Source organism: Lactuca serriola, chromosome 9 (genome assembly GCF_051521515.1).
Source record: "Lactuca serriola cultivar US96UC23 chromosome 9, Lser_US96UC23_V15, whole genome shotgun sequence".
Classification (NCBI taxonomy): domain Eukaryota; kingdom Viridiplantae; phylum Streptophyta; class Magnoliopsida; order Asterales; family Asteraceae; genus Lactuca; species Lactuca serriola.
In genome coordinates, this window is record NC_136416.1 from 150700012 (window position 1) to 150711898 (window position 11887).

The following is an 11887-nucleotide window of genomic DNA, read 5'->3' on the forward strand; positions in this document are numbered from 1 at the left end:
AAATATGTAACCAAAAAGGGTGTTAACTCTAGATCTATGACTTGAGAAAGGAAACAAACATAATATAAGTTATTTTACACTCAAAAAAGTCAAGAAAAATTGCTTTTAAGGTTATGAGGAACATATTCTAACATAAAACCCATTTTAGGGCTTAAATTGTGAAAAATACAAAACTTGGGTTAAAAACTGTCAATTCACGGTTTCTTGAGGGTCAAAAGAGTCAAAACAGTTTCTATAATCATTTTTCTGAATATTAGAATTTTCAAAGGACTTGAAATGCAAAATTTTAGCTTAATGGGCTAAATTTGGGCTTTTCGGCTCAATAAGCCCAAAATTGTGAAATTTGAAGTTTAAAGGGGCTGAAATGTAACATTCTGCAAAACAGGGGATAAGAAGTGAAATAAAACTATTTCAAAGGTCAAAAATGCTTTTCAATTCCAAAAAGGATCAAAAATGTAAACTTTTTATATTTTGGGCCAAAACTGTAAAAGTTGCAAAATATGGGGTTCTAACCGAGAAACTCCATTCTGGAAGGGCTAAAGTTGTTAACAAAATAAATTTTGGGTTAAAACTGTCTTTTCAACAAGTTTATGATATAAAAGTGTGAAGAAAATGTTTTAAGGACTAAAAATGAAATTCTTTTATATAAAGGACTAAAAGTGTTATTTTTATAAAAGAAAGGTAGTGAAAAGGTCAAATCCTACTTTTAAACAAATTAATTCATAAAGACAAAATACAAGATCCACGACTACCGACAAAACGAAAAACGAATACACATTCAAGACCAAATATCGTTATAAACGAATTGATTCAGTCTCAAATCAATACAAAACAACAATCGTTAAATCAAAACTCTCCAATAGATATGTGATGACTAAAATGAATAAACCTACAAACTTTGGGCTTATGAGTTTCAAATCATGCTTGTTGGGTCTTGCAAGCCCACCAACATGATCTTTGGGCCCAAAGGGATAACGCTTATATGTTATTGGGCCTTCAATGACCCAATATTTTATAAAAGGGCTTTCAATAGCTTTTATGTGCTAGCAGGCCAAAGTATCCCATTAGAAAAGCTAGTAACGTCACAGTAATCAAATGCAAGTTGGACCATCGTGTCTTTCGCATCCGCGACAGCCTAAGGTGCTTACGATAGTAGTGGGACATAATGCTCCCCTTCTCTTCGTTCGCTAAGGCTTACGAGAAATCAAAGTAGACAAAATTAGGACGATATACAATGTGGATTAATCAATATTCATTCGTTTAGAAAATACAAAAATCAGTAATCACGAATACATTTCAACATCGGAAAACATCGGGTTTCCCGGGGAATTTAATACTACGTTTTTTTATATCCACGCATTGGTATTTACGAGGACTACAACTTCCATTTAGACCTCGTCGACTAATTCTCCTTCTATCTCAGATTTACAAAAACTGTATCGTATTTATCGCACTCGAAGAGTAGCGACTAAGCTTCGTCCATATCTTTCGCATACGAGCTCCGTTTCCGACTTTATTTATATCCACGCGTTGGTATTTACGAGTACTACAACTTTCATTTAGACCCCGTTGGCTAATTCTCATTCTATCTCGGATTTATAAAATTGTATCTAATTTATCGCGCTCGAAGAGTAGCGACTAAGCTTCGTCCATATCTTTCGCATACGAGCTCCGTTTCCGACGTTATTTATATCCATGCGTTGGTATTTACGAGTACTACAACTTTCATTTAGACCTCGTTGGCTAATTCTAAATCTAGCTCGGATTTACAAAACTGTATCGAATTTGCCGCGTTTGAAAAGTAGAGACTAAGCTTCGTCCATAACTTTCGCATACGAGCTCCGTTTTTTACTGTCTTTTTATCATCTAACTCCTATTAACGATATCTTCATTTCTCGTTTAGATTATTTTGGCTGAAAATCGACCGATCTAAAATTCGAATTTTCGGGCTGTGCACTGTTATGCTAAATCTTAGAAAAATCATAACTTCCTCATACGAAGTCAGATTTGGGCGTTCTTTTTATGGACACTCTTAGTTTAACATTTTATATGACTTTTGTTTAGATCGTTAAGGCTAAAAGTCGCTCTATCGTAAATTCACTATTTACACTTCCCGGTGTCGTGCCGGTTCCGTCGCAAAACTTCGACGGGTCATAACTTCTTCGTTATAACTCGGATTTCGGTGCTCTTTATATGTACGGAAAACTTGTAACATATAATACAACTTGGTTAAGATTATTTATTCTAAATAATATTTTTCCGACAAGTTGTTTTCGACCCTTATTATCTCTAAATTGACTAGCCCGGATGTACGGGCGTTACAATGCTCCCCTTCTCTTCGTTCGCTAAGGCTTACAAGAAATCAAAGTAGACAAAATTAGGATGATATACAATGTGGATTAATCAATATTCATTTGTTAAGACAATACAAAAATCAGTAGTCATGAATACATTTCAACATCGGAAAACATCGGGTTTTCCGGGGAATTCAATACTACTAGCTCAAAATTTTATAACTATAATACAAAATACCCTTCATATATATATATATATATATATATATATATGTATGTATATATATATATATATATATATATGTTTTTGAAATCATTCATGCATCAACTTATGGATCTTCACACTTTGATAAACAAAAGTCTTTTAAGAAAATATCGGATTTTCTGGGTTTTACAAATTACACAAATCATTTTATCACAACATTGCTTATGAACTCACCAACATTTCATATGTTGACGTTTTTCCAAAATAACTTGTATTCTCAGGTAACAGGTAAGCAGAAGAGTAATATGAAGTAATGTTAGGATGTTATGTTGTTAAAAGCACTCAAACAATTTATGTTGTGAATGTGTAATGTTAAAACAATGCACTTTATGTGAACAATTCCAGTTGTAATATATTGATGCATGGTGACGTTTATGTTATGATTCATGTATATTCATTGTGATGATATTCAATTAAAGTCACGCGAGCCCTCGGACGTTTCCGCCATCTGGTTCGGGGGTGTGACAGGTTGGTATCAGAGCATTCTTTATAGTGAACTAGCATATCTAACCACACATTGATATGCAACTATAAACCAAAGAAAGACTAAACCAACTCTGAACAAAACAAAACAAATAAAAAAACAACTATAAAACATCTTTGCCTGGGTGAATTAGGAAACAAAATATAATACCAAACCAAACAAGATAATGCTATCATCTCGGGTAACCCAGGACTGTATATGGTTGTATCAAGGAGAGGATGTAGTCTGATCAACTACATTTCCTCCAAGGTGCAACTAGCACGTGTCCCGAGGAAATCGCGATGGTAGGAAAAACCTAAAAGCATACCCCCTTTATCACCAAAAAGAGCACATCAACTTAATCTATACAATAATAGAAGCGTCATAGGAGTAATGATAGTTATTCGCATGCCTCTTCTCAGTCGACATGGAAGGAGAACACCAGGGCCTTCAGTTTCACCAGGTCCTAGTAACCCACAGGAGGATCAAGGACGAGCCAAAGGTAGATCAAGGAGGGGCACACGACATTGGACCTGAAGAGGAACAGGATGAATACGTAATAGTTGATTTCGATTATGATGAGTTGGACCAGGAGCCAGACGAAGAAAAGGGCGTAGAGGAGACATGCAGTGAACACCACCAGTCGGAAACCCCGCCAGATTCTCGCGCGTTCCAAGGAGTTGATACAGACTATCTACGCTCTCTCAAGGAGGCAATTATCAGCCTAAAGCTTCAACTTATTATGGCCAAGGCAAGGGCTGTGCGAGCCGAGCAAAAAGTAAAGGTAATCACCCAAGAAGCGGATGAACTGGCTGAACTTCTGGTACGTCATCTCGACGATTGAGCGTCGTTGTCATCCTTACTAATAGGACATGCTCTACTACCTGCTATATAGGTCTCACCGTACGAGGAAATAGTTGTACCCGTCTTTAGTACTATGTCACTAGGATCTATGCTCTGTACCCCGACTCTATGTTTAAGTGATTACACTACTCATAGAGCCGTTATGCTGCCGAATTTGCACCACTTATGTATGCTCTTTCGAGCAAAATTTTCATGTATCAAAAATGCGGATAATACTAATGAAAGGTTTTATGTGTTCTACTGTGATGTTGTAATCTGCTATGTGTTATATATCCATGATTGTATGCTAAATTGTGAAATTGCTTAAGTTCGTGCTACACACCTAGTTTATAGGATCACAATCTCACAAAACCATAGGCACTCAACATCTTTCCGTTCCATGACAGAAAGATTCCTCGACGACCAACCCGCGGTAACTCTGGACCAACCCCTCCAAAAGATGACTCAGTTGCATTCCAAGTAGTTGTGTCTACTGCGGTCACCACAGCAATGGCACAAATTCACAAAGGGAACAATGGAGGAGTCAACGGACAAGGGGCAGGAAGTTCGAACAACAGGATCAACCAAGGACCAACCAAAACATGCTCCTACAAAGATTTCACTAATGCCAAGCCGCGAACCTTTAATGGAACAGGTAGTGTAATAGACCTGAAAAGGTGGATTGAGAAGGTGGAATCAGTGTTCAAAATATGTGAATGCCCCGAGGAATTGAAAGTGAAGTTTGCCGCGTGCACCTTTGTCGACCAGGCTCTCACCTGGTGGAATGGACATATAGAGGCCATGAATCTCCCTGTAGCCAACTCTATGCCATGGACGGAGCTGAAGGAAATGTCGATGGCTGAGTACTGCCCTTGTGGCGAATTTCAAAAGATGGAGCAAGAGCTGTGGGATCTCACCGTCCGAAACTCTGATATAGATGCATACATATCAAAGTTTAGCGAGCTGTCATTATTGTGCCCTTGCATGATTACGTATGAAGGAAAGAAAATCGAACGATTCATCTGGGGACTGACCTCCCCAATCCAAGGAAATGTAATCGCTGCAAAACCTGAAACGTTCGACAGTGCCAAGAGATTGGCCAAGAAGCTGTACGACCACAACAACAAAAAGGGCGAGAAGCCAGCGGAAATCGAGGGCAAGAAAGAGAATGACAACAAGAAAGGAAAGAACAACAAGAGAAAAGGGCGACAAGGCTCGGAATCGGCAAAGAAGCAACAAACGGTGACGGTCAATGCTGCAACCACTCAAGTACCCTTCACACCACATGCTCCAGCCTCAGCTAATCCAAGTGCTCCTAGGCAGTGTTCAGGAACTCTTCCAAAGTGCAACAAATGCGGTCTCCACCATAACGGAGAATGCAGAGAAATGCATTGCACCAGTTGCAATCGGAAGGGTCACACGGAAAAGTATTGCAGGACCTATCCTCCCCAGAATCAACCACAAGAAAACAACAACAGCAACAGCAACCGCAACAACAACAACAACAACACCAACAACAACAGCAATAACACGGGATCAAGCCCCACTTGCTACGGATGTGGATCGATAGGTCATATCCATCGGAATTTCCCCAACACCAACAACCCTGGGAACACAGGAACAAGAAGGGTGCTAGCTATGGGTCAGGGAGAAGCAGTTCAGGATCCCACTGTTGTTACTGGTACGTTTCTCCTAAACCATACTTATGCATGCATCCTATTTGATACCGGAGCAGAACAGAGTTTTGTGAGCAATAAATTCAAACATTTGCTAAATCAACAACCCTAGAAGCTTAATGAAACCTTCACGGTGGAAATGGCTAATGGGAAGACAAAATCCACTAGGGAAATCTATATCGGATGTACCCTAGCCTTAAATCATCACGTCTTTCAAATCAACTTAATGCATGTTTCCATTAGGAGTTTTGATGTTATTATCGGCATGGATTGGTTAAGCCCCCATCATGCTGAAATTATGTGTCACGAGAAGGTCGTTCGCCTTCATCTCCCAAATCGCGAAATCCTAGTTGTTTATGGGGACAAACCCAACATGAACCTTCGTCTTATCTCGTGCATTAAAGCACAAAAGTACCTATGAAAGAAGGAATCGACGTTCCTGACTCACATAGTAGACAAATCCAAGAATGAGGTCAACATTCAAGACATTCCAGTAGCTTGTGAATTCCCAGATGTCTTTCCTGACGATCTTCCGGGGATACCCCCAGAAAGACAAGTCGAGTTTCGAATTGACCTTATACCAGGAGCTACCCCCATCGCCAAATCGCCCTACAGATTGGCTCCTGCGGAGATGCAAGAGTTGTCCAGTCAACTTAGCGAGCTTTTGGATAAAGGATTCATCCGACCCTGTTTCTCACCTTGGGGAGCTCCAGTTCTCTTTGTCAAGAAGAAAGACGGTACATTCAGGATGTGTATCGACTACAGAGAACTTAACAAGCTCAATGTCAAAAACCGATATCCACTTCCACGAATCGACGACCTATTTGACCAGCTCCAAGGAGCTAGTCACTTCTCAAAGATAGATATGCGATCTAGATACCACCAACTCAAGGTCCGGGAGGAGGATATTCCAAAAAACCGCCTTTCGAACTCGTTACGGACATTATGAATTTTTCGTAATGCCCTTCGGTCTAACGAATGCTCCTGTCACATTCATGCACCTAATGAATCGAATCTGCTGACCTTTTCTTGATAATTTCGTTATTGTTTTCATCGATGATATCCTCGTATATTCCCGAAGCGGAGAGGAACACGGCCAACATCTTCGACAAATCCTGGAAACCCTGCAAACCGAAAAGTTATACGCAAAACTCTCGAAGTGCGAGTTTTGGCTCCGAAGCGTGAACTTTTTGGGACATGTTGTTAGTCAGGAAGGAATTCATGTGGATCCTTCTAAAATCCAAGCTATCGAAGGATGGGCGATCCCAACAACACCCACAGAAATTCGTCAATTTCTGGGTCTCGCAGGCTATTACAGGAGATTCATCCAGAACTTCTCTAAGACGGCCAAACCGCTTACCATGCTTACATAAAAGGGCATACCCTTCGTATGGACGGACAAGCAGGAAGCCGCGTTTCAATCTCTGAAGCAAGCACTCTACAGTGCGTCGGTGCTATCGCTACTCGAAGGAACAGATGACTTTATAGTCTACCGCGATGTGTCAAATCAGGGTTTAGGCTGTGTACTCATGCAGCGTGGAAAGGTGATAGCTTACGCGTCCCGGCAACTAAAGACGCATGAAGTGAGTTACACGACCCACGATCTGGAGCTGAGAGCAGTGGTCTTCGCCCTGAAGATTTGGAGACACTACCTTTACGGTACCAAGTGCACTATCTTCACCGACCACAAGAGTCTCCAGCACATCTTGAATCAAAAAGAGCTAAACATGAGGCAACGAAGATGGGTCGAACTGCTAAATGACTACGAGTGCGAAATCAAGTACTATCCAGGCAAGGATAACGTGGTAGCCGATGCCTTGAGTCGAAAAGAATACTCAATTCGGCGTGTGAAAACTCTCTCAATAACCATCCAATCCCACCTGGCCTCGCAAATCAGAACAGCCCAGTCAGATGTCGTGAAGGCGGAAAACAAAACAAGTGAAGCGCTGTGTGGAATGGAGAAGAACTTGGAGGTGAAGGAAGATGGAACATATTACTTCATGAACCGCATATGGGTCCCTAAACTTGGGGGATTCAGAGAAGTAGTCATGAATGAAGCCCACAAGACGCGATAATCCATCCATTCGGGTTCAGACAAAATGTACATGGATGTTAAGCAACATTATTGGTGGCCAAATATGAAGGTAGAGATTGCCACTTACGTGAGCAAGTGCCTCACTTGTGCTAAAGTAAAGGTGGAATATTAGAAGCCCTCTGAATTACTACAGCAGCCAGTAATTCCCGAGTGGAAATGGGAAAGGATTACCATGGATTTTGTGACCAAACTACCCAAGTCGACGGACGGTTTGGACACGATCTGGGTAATAGTTGGTAGACTAACGAAATCCGCCCATTTCCTACCAATAAAAGAATCATACAAGATGGAGCGTCTAACAAGAATCTACATCGAAGAGATCATGAGACTCCACGGAGTACCGGTATCTATCATCTCAGATAGAGATAGTAGATTTACTTCACGTTTTTGGCAATCGCTTCAGAAAGCTATGGGAACACAACTCAACATGAGCACTGCCTACCACCCACAAACGGATGGCCAAAGCGAGCGAACCATCCAAACGCTAGAAGATATGCTCCGAGCGTGTGTAATAGACTTTGGAAGATCATGGGATACCCACTTGCCTTTGATCGAGTTCTCGTATAACAACAGTTATCACTCGAGTATCAAAGTTGCTCCTTTCGAAGCATTATACAGGTGTAAATGTAGATCACCGTTGTGCTAGGCTGAGGTAGGAGACACCCAGCTAGAGAGAGGGAAAACGCCAAACAACGCCTTAACGGGACCAGAAATTATACGCGAGACGACCGAGAAGATAATTCAGATCAGAGCACGACTGCAATCGTCACGAGATAGACAAAAGAGCTACGCCGATAAATGACGAAAGCCCTTGGAATTCAGAGTCGGTGATAGGGTGTTACTAAAAGTCTCTCCTTGGAAAGGAGTGATTCGTTTTGGGAAGTGGGGCAAGCTGAACCCTCGATACATTGGACCCTTTGAGATTCTCGCCCGAATCGGTCCAGTGGCTTATAGATTGCAACTACCCGCCGAGCTCAGCAGTGTACACCCTGTGTTCCACGTTTCCAACTTGAAAAAGTGCTTATCCGACGAGACTCTCGTCATTCCATTATAGGAAATTGAAATCAATGAGAACCTTCTGTTCATCGAGGAGCCGGTTGAAATCATGGACCGAGAGGTAAATCATACCAAGCAGAGCTGCATTCCAATTGTGAAAGTTTGATGGAACACGAGACGCAGACCATAATTCACATGGGAACGTGAAGATCAAATGAAGCAGAAGTACCCTCATCTATTCTCGCATTCTCAAACCGAGCTTTCAAAAGAATTTTGGGACGAAATTCCCTGTAACGGGGGATGATGTCACAACTAGAAATTTTGAGGCCTTGTAACTACAACACTTATAACAATTATGAATCAATAGCATGAAAGCAGGCATGATGTTTATTCTATAACAACAAAACTTCATCAAATAATTCATTCTAGCACTACAAATGGTCAACAAAGAATTGGAAATCTTTGAAATCTCGGTTTAAGTCCATTTTGGACTAGGATTTCCTTATTGGGCCTATTGGACTAATAAACTTCCAATTTATCCATCTTGAACCTAGAACTCTTTAATGGGCCCTAATTGGACTCATATACATGAAACTTAATATTTTGGGCCTTAATGGGTCACAACCAACTTAATTTAGCCCTAATAGGTCATAAAAATTACACCTTGATTTATTTGGGACAAGCATCATCTAAATTATCTATAATATGGGCTTAAGGGCAAAAAGCCCAAAATTTCTTCTCTTTTCTCCTCTCTCTCTCTCGGCCCAAGCCCACAAAGAATGAGGAGTTGACTTTGTGTGTGCCACCTTATTTTTACTTAATGGTCTTCCAAGCATTCTCCCATATTTCCATGAAACCATCTCATCAATCTTCTCTCTTCTCTCCTCTCTTCTTCTCTCGCCCGAACACATCACACACACCCACAAAATTCATTTCCATTCTGTCAAACTCTCACTATAACATCCTTACACTCATTCATCAAATTTTCGAGATTAAGGGAGCTTTCAAGGAGATTTTTCCCACAAACACATCATCTAAGGTAAGTTGATGTTAAATCCATGATCTAGCTACTTCATTTCATCAAAAATATCTTCTAAATCTTTTCCAACTTGTGATCTTGCACCTTAGAAGCATCTAAGTTCGAGATCCTCCAAGAAAGCTTACTAGGATCGAAACTTCCTCATTTTCTCTCTTTAAAACCGAAACTACAACTCAAGGTGAGCTTCATACCCCTCTCTTTTCTATTTTCATATGTTTTATGGGGGAGAATACAAAAAAATGTGTAGATCTATGTGTATGTGTATGCTATGTGTGATTTTATGCATGTTTGTGTGTGATTTTATGTGTTTTTGTGATAAATATGTAACCAAAAAGGGTGTTAACTCTAGATCTATGACTTGAGAAAGGAAACAAACATAATATAAGTTATTTTACACTAAGAAAAGTCAAGAAAATAGGTTTTAAGGTTATGAGGAACATATTCTAACATAAAACCCATTTTAGGGCTTAAAGTGTCAAAAATACAAAACTTGGGTTAAAAACTCTCAGTTCACGGTTTCTTGAGGGTTAAAAGAGTCAAAACAGTTTCTATAATCATTTTTCTGAATATTAGAATTTTCAAAGGACTTGAAATGCAAAAATTTAGCTTAATGGGCTAAATTTGGGCTTTTCGGCCCAATAAGCCCAAAATTGCGAAATTTGAAGTTTAAAGGGGCTGAAATGTAACATTCTGCAAAACAGGGGATAAGAAGTGAAATAAAACTATTTCAAAGGTCAAAAATGCTTTTCAATTCCAAAAAGGATCAAAAATGTAAACTTTTTATATTTTGGGCCAAAACTGTAAAAGTTGCAAAATATGGGGTTCTAACCGAGAAACTCCATTCTGGAAGGGCTAAAGCTGTTAACAAAATAAATTTTGGGTTAAAATTGTCTTTTCAAGAAGTTTATGATATAAAAGTGTCAAGAAAATGTTTAAGGACTAAAAATGAAATTCTTTTATATAAAGGACTAAAAGTGTTATTTTTATAAAAGATAGGCAGTGAAAAGGTCAAATCCTACTTTTAAACAAATTAATTCATTAAGACAAAATACAAGATCCACGACTACCGACAAAACGGAAAACGAATACACATTCAACACCAAATATCGTTATAAACGAATTGATTCGGTCTCAAATCAATACAAAACAACAATCGTTAAACCAAAACTCTCCAATAGATATGTGATGACTAAAATGAGCAAAACCTACAAACTTTGGGCTTATGAGTTTCAAATCATGCTTGTTGGGCCTTGCAAGCCCACCAACATGATCTTTGGGCCCAAAGGGATAACGCTTATATGTTATTAGGCCTTCAATGACCCAATATTTTATAAAAGGGCTTTCAATAGCTTTTATGTGCTAGCAGGCCAAAGTGTCCTGTTAGAAAAGCTAGTAAGGTCATAGTAATCAAATGCAAGTTGGACCATCGTGTCTTTCGCATCCGCGACAGCCTAAGGTACTTACGATACTAGTGGGACATAATGCTTGTCACATCCCCATTTTCACGGCCAGAAAAGACCGATTTTGTTTATGCTTTATAAAAATCAGAGTACCTCTTTTAATAAAAATGTTGCGTAATTTCTTCTCAGTAAAACATGATAAATACGCTATCAAAGCATGTCCGAAGAAAAGTATTTTTATTCAATTGAAAACATTTGGGATGTCATCGTCAATACAGAAACATAAGCATAAACAGAACTTATATTCATTATCACTAGTGATCTATATCTCCTTAATCTCTTAGTGTAATGTCACTTCATATCGATACCTGTGATATAAATAAACTGAGTGGGTCAGGTTGGGAAACCTGGTGAGTACATAAGGTTTTCAACCCACAATAATGTATTTATTATGTTCAAACAATCAAACAATCAACCCAACTACCCATCCCCATTATCTTCTTTACTCTTAAGGATTACCCTAAGAATTAACCATTCCTCGTTCATAAATTCCTAAGGATCATCCTAAGGAATCGACACGAAGTCAATCGTCGTCGGGGTTTAGGCACTAAGTTTGCATAGTCGCCAAAATTTATACAACAGGCACTAAGTTTGCATAGTCGCCAGGGTTTTGGCACCAAGTCTGCATGATCACCAGGGTTTAGGCATCAAGTCTGCATGATCGCCAGGGTTTAGAGTACACCGAGTGAACACATCGTTCACAACACTTACAGGTTGCGAGCCTGCTAATGTTCCACTGGACTGTCTAGAATAGTC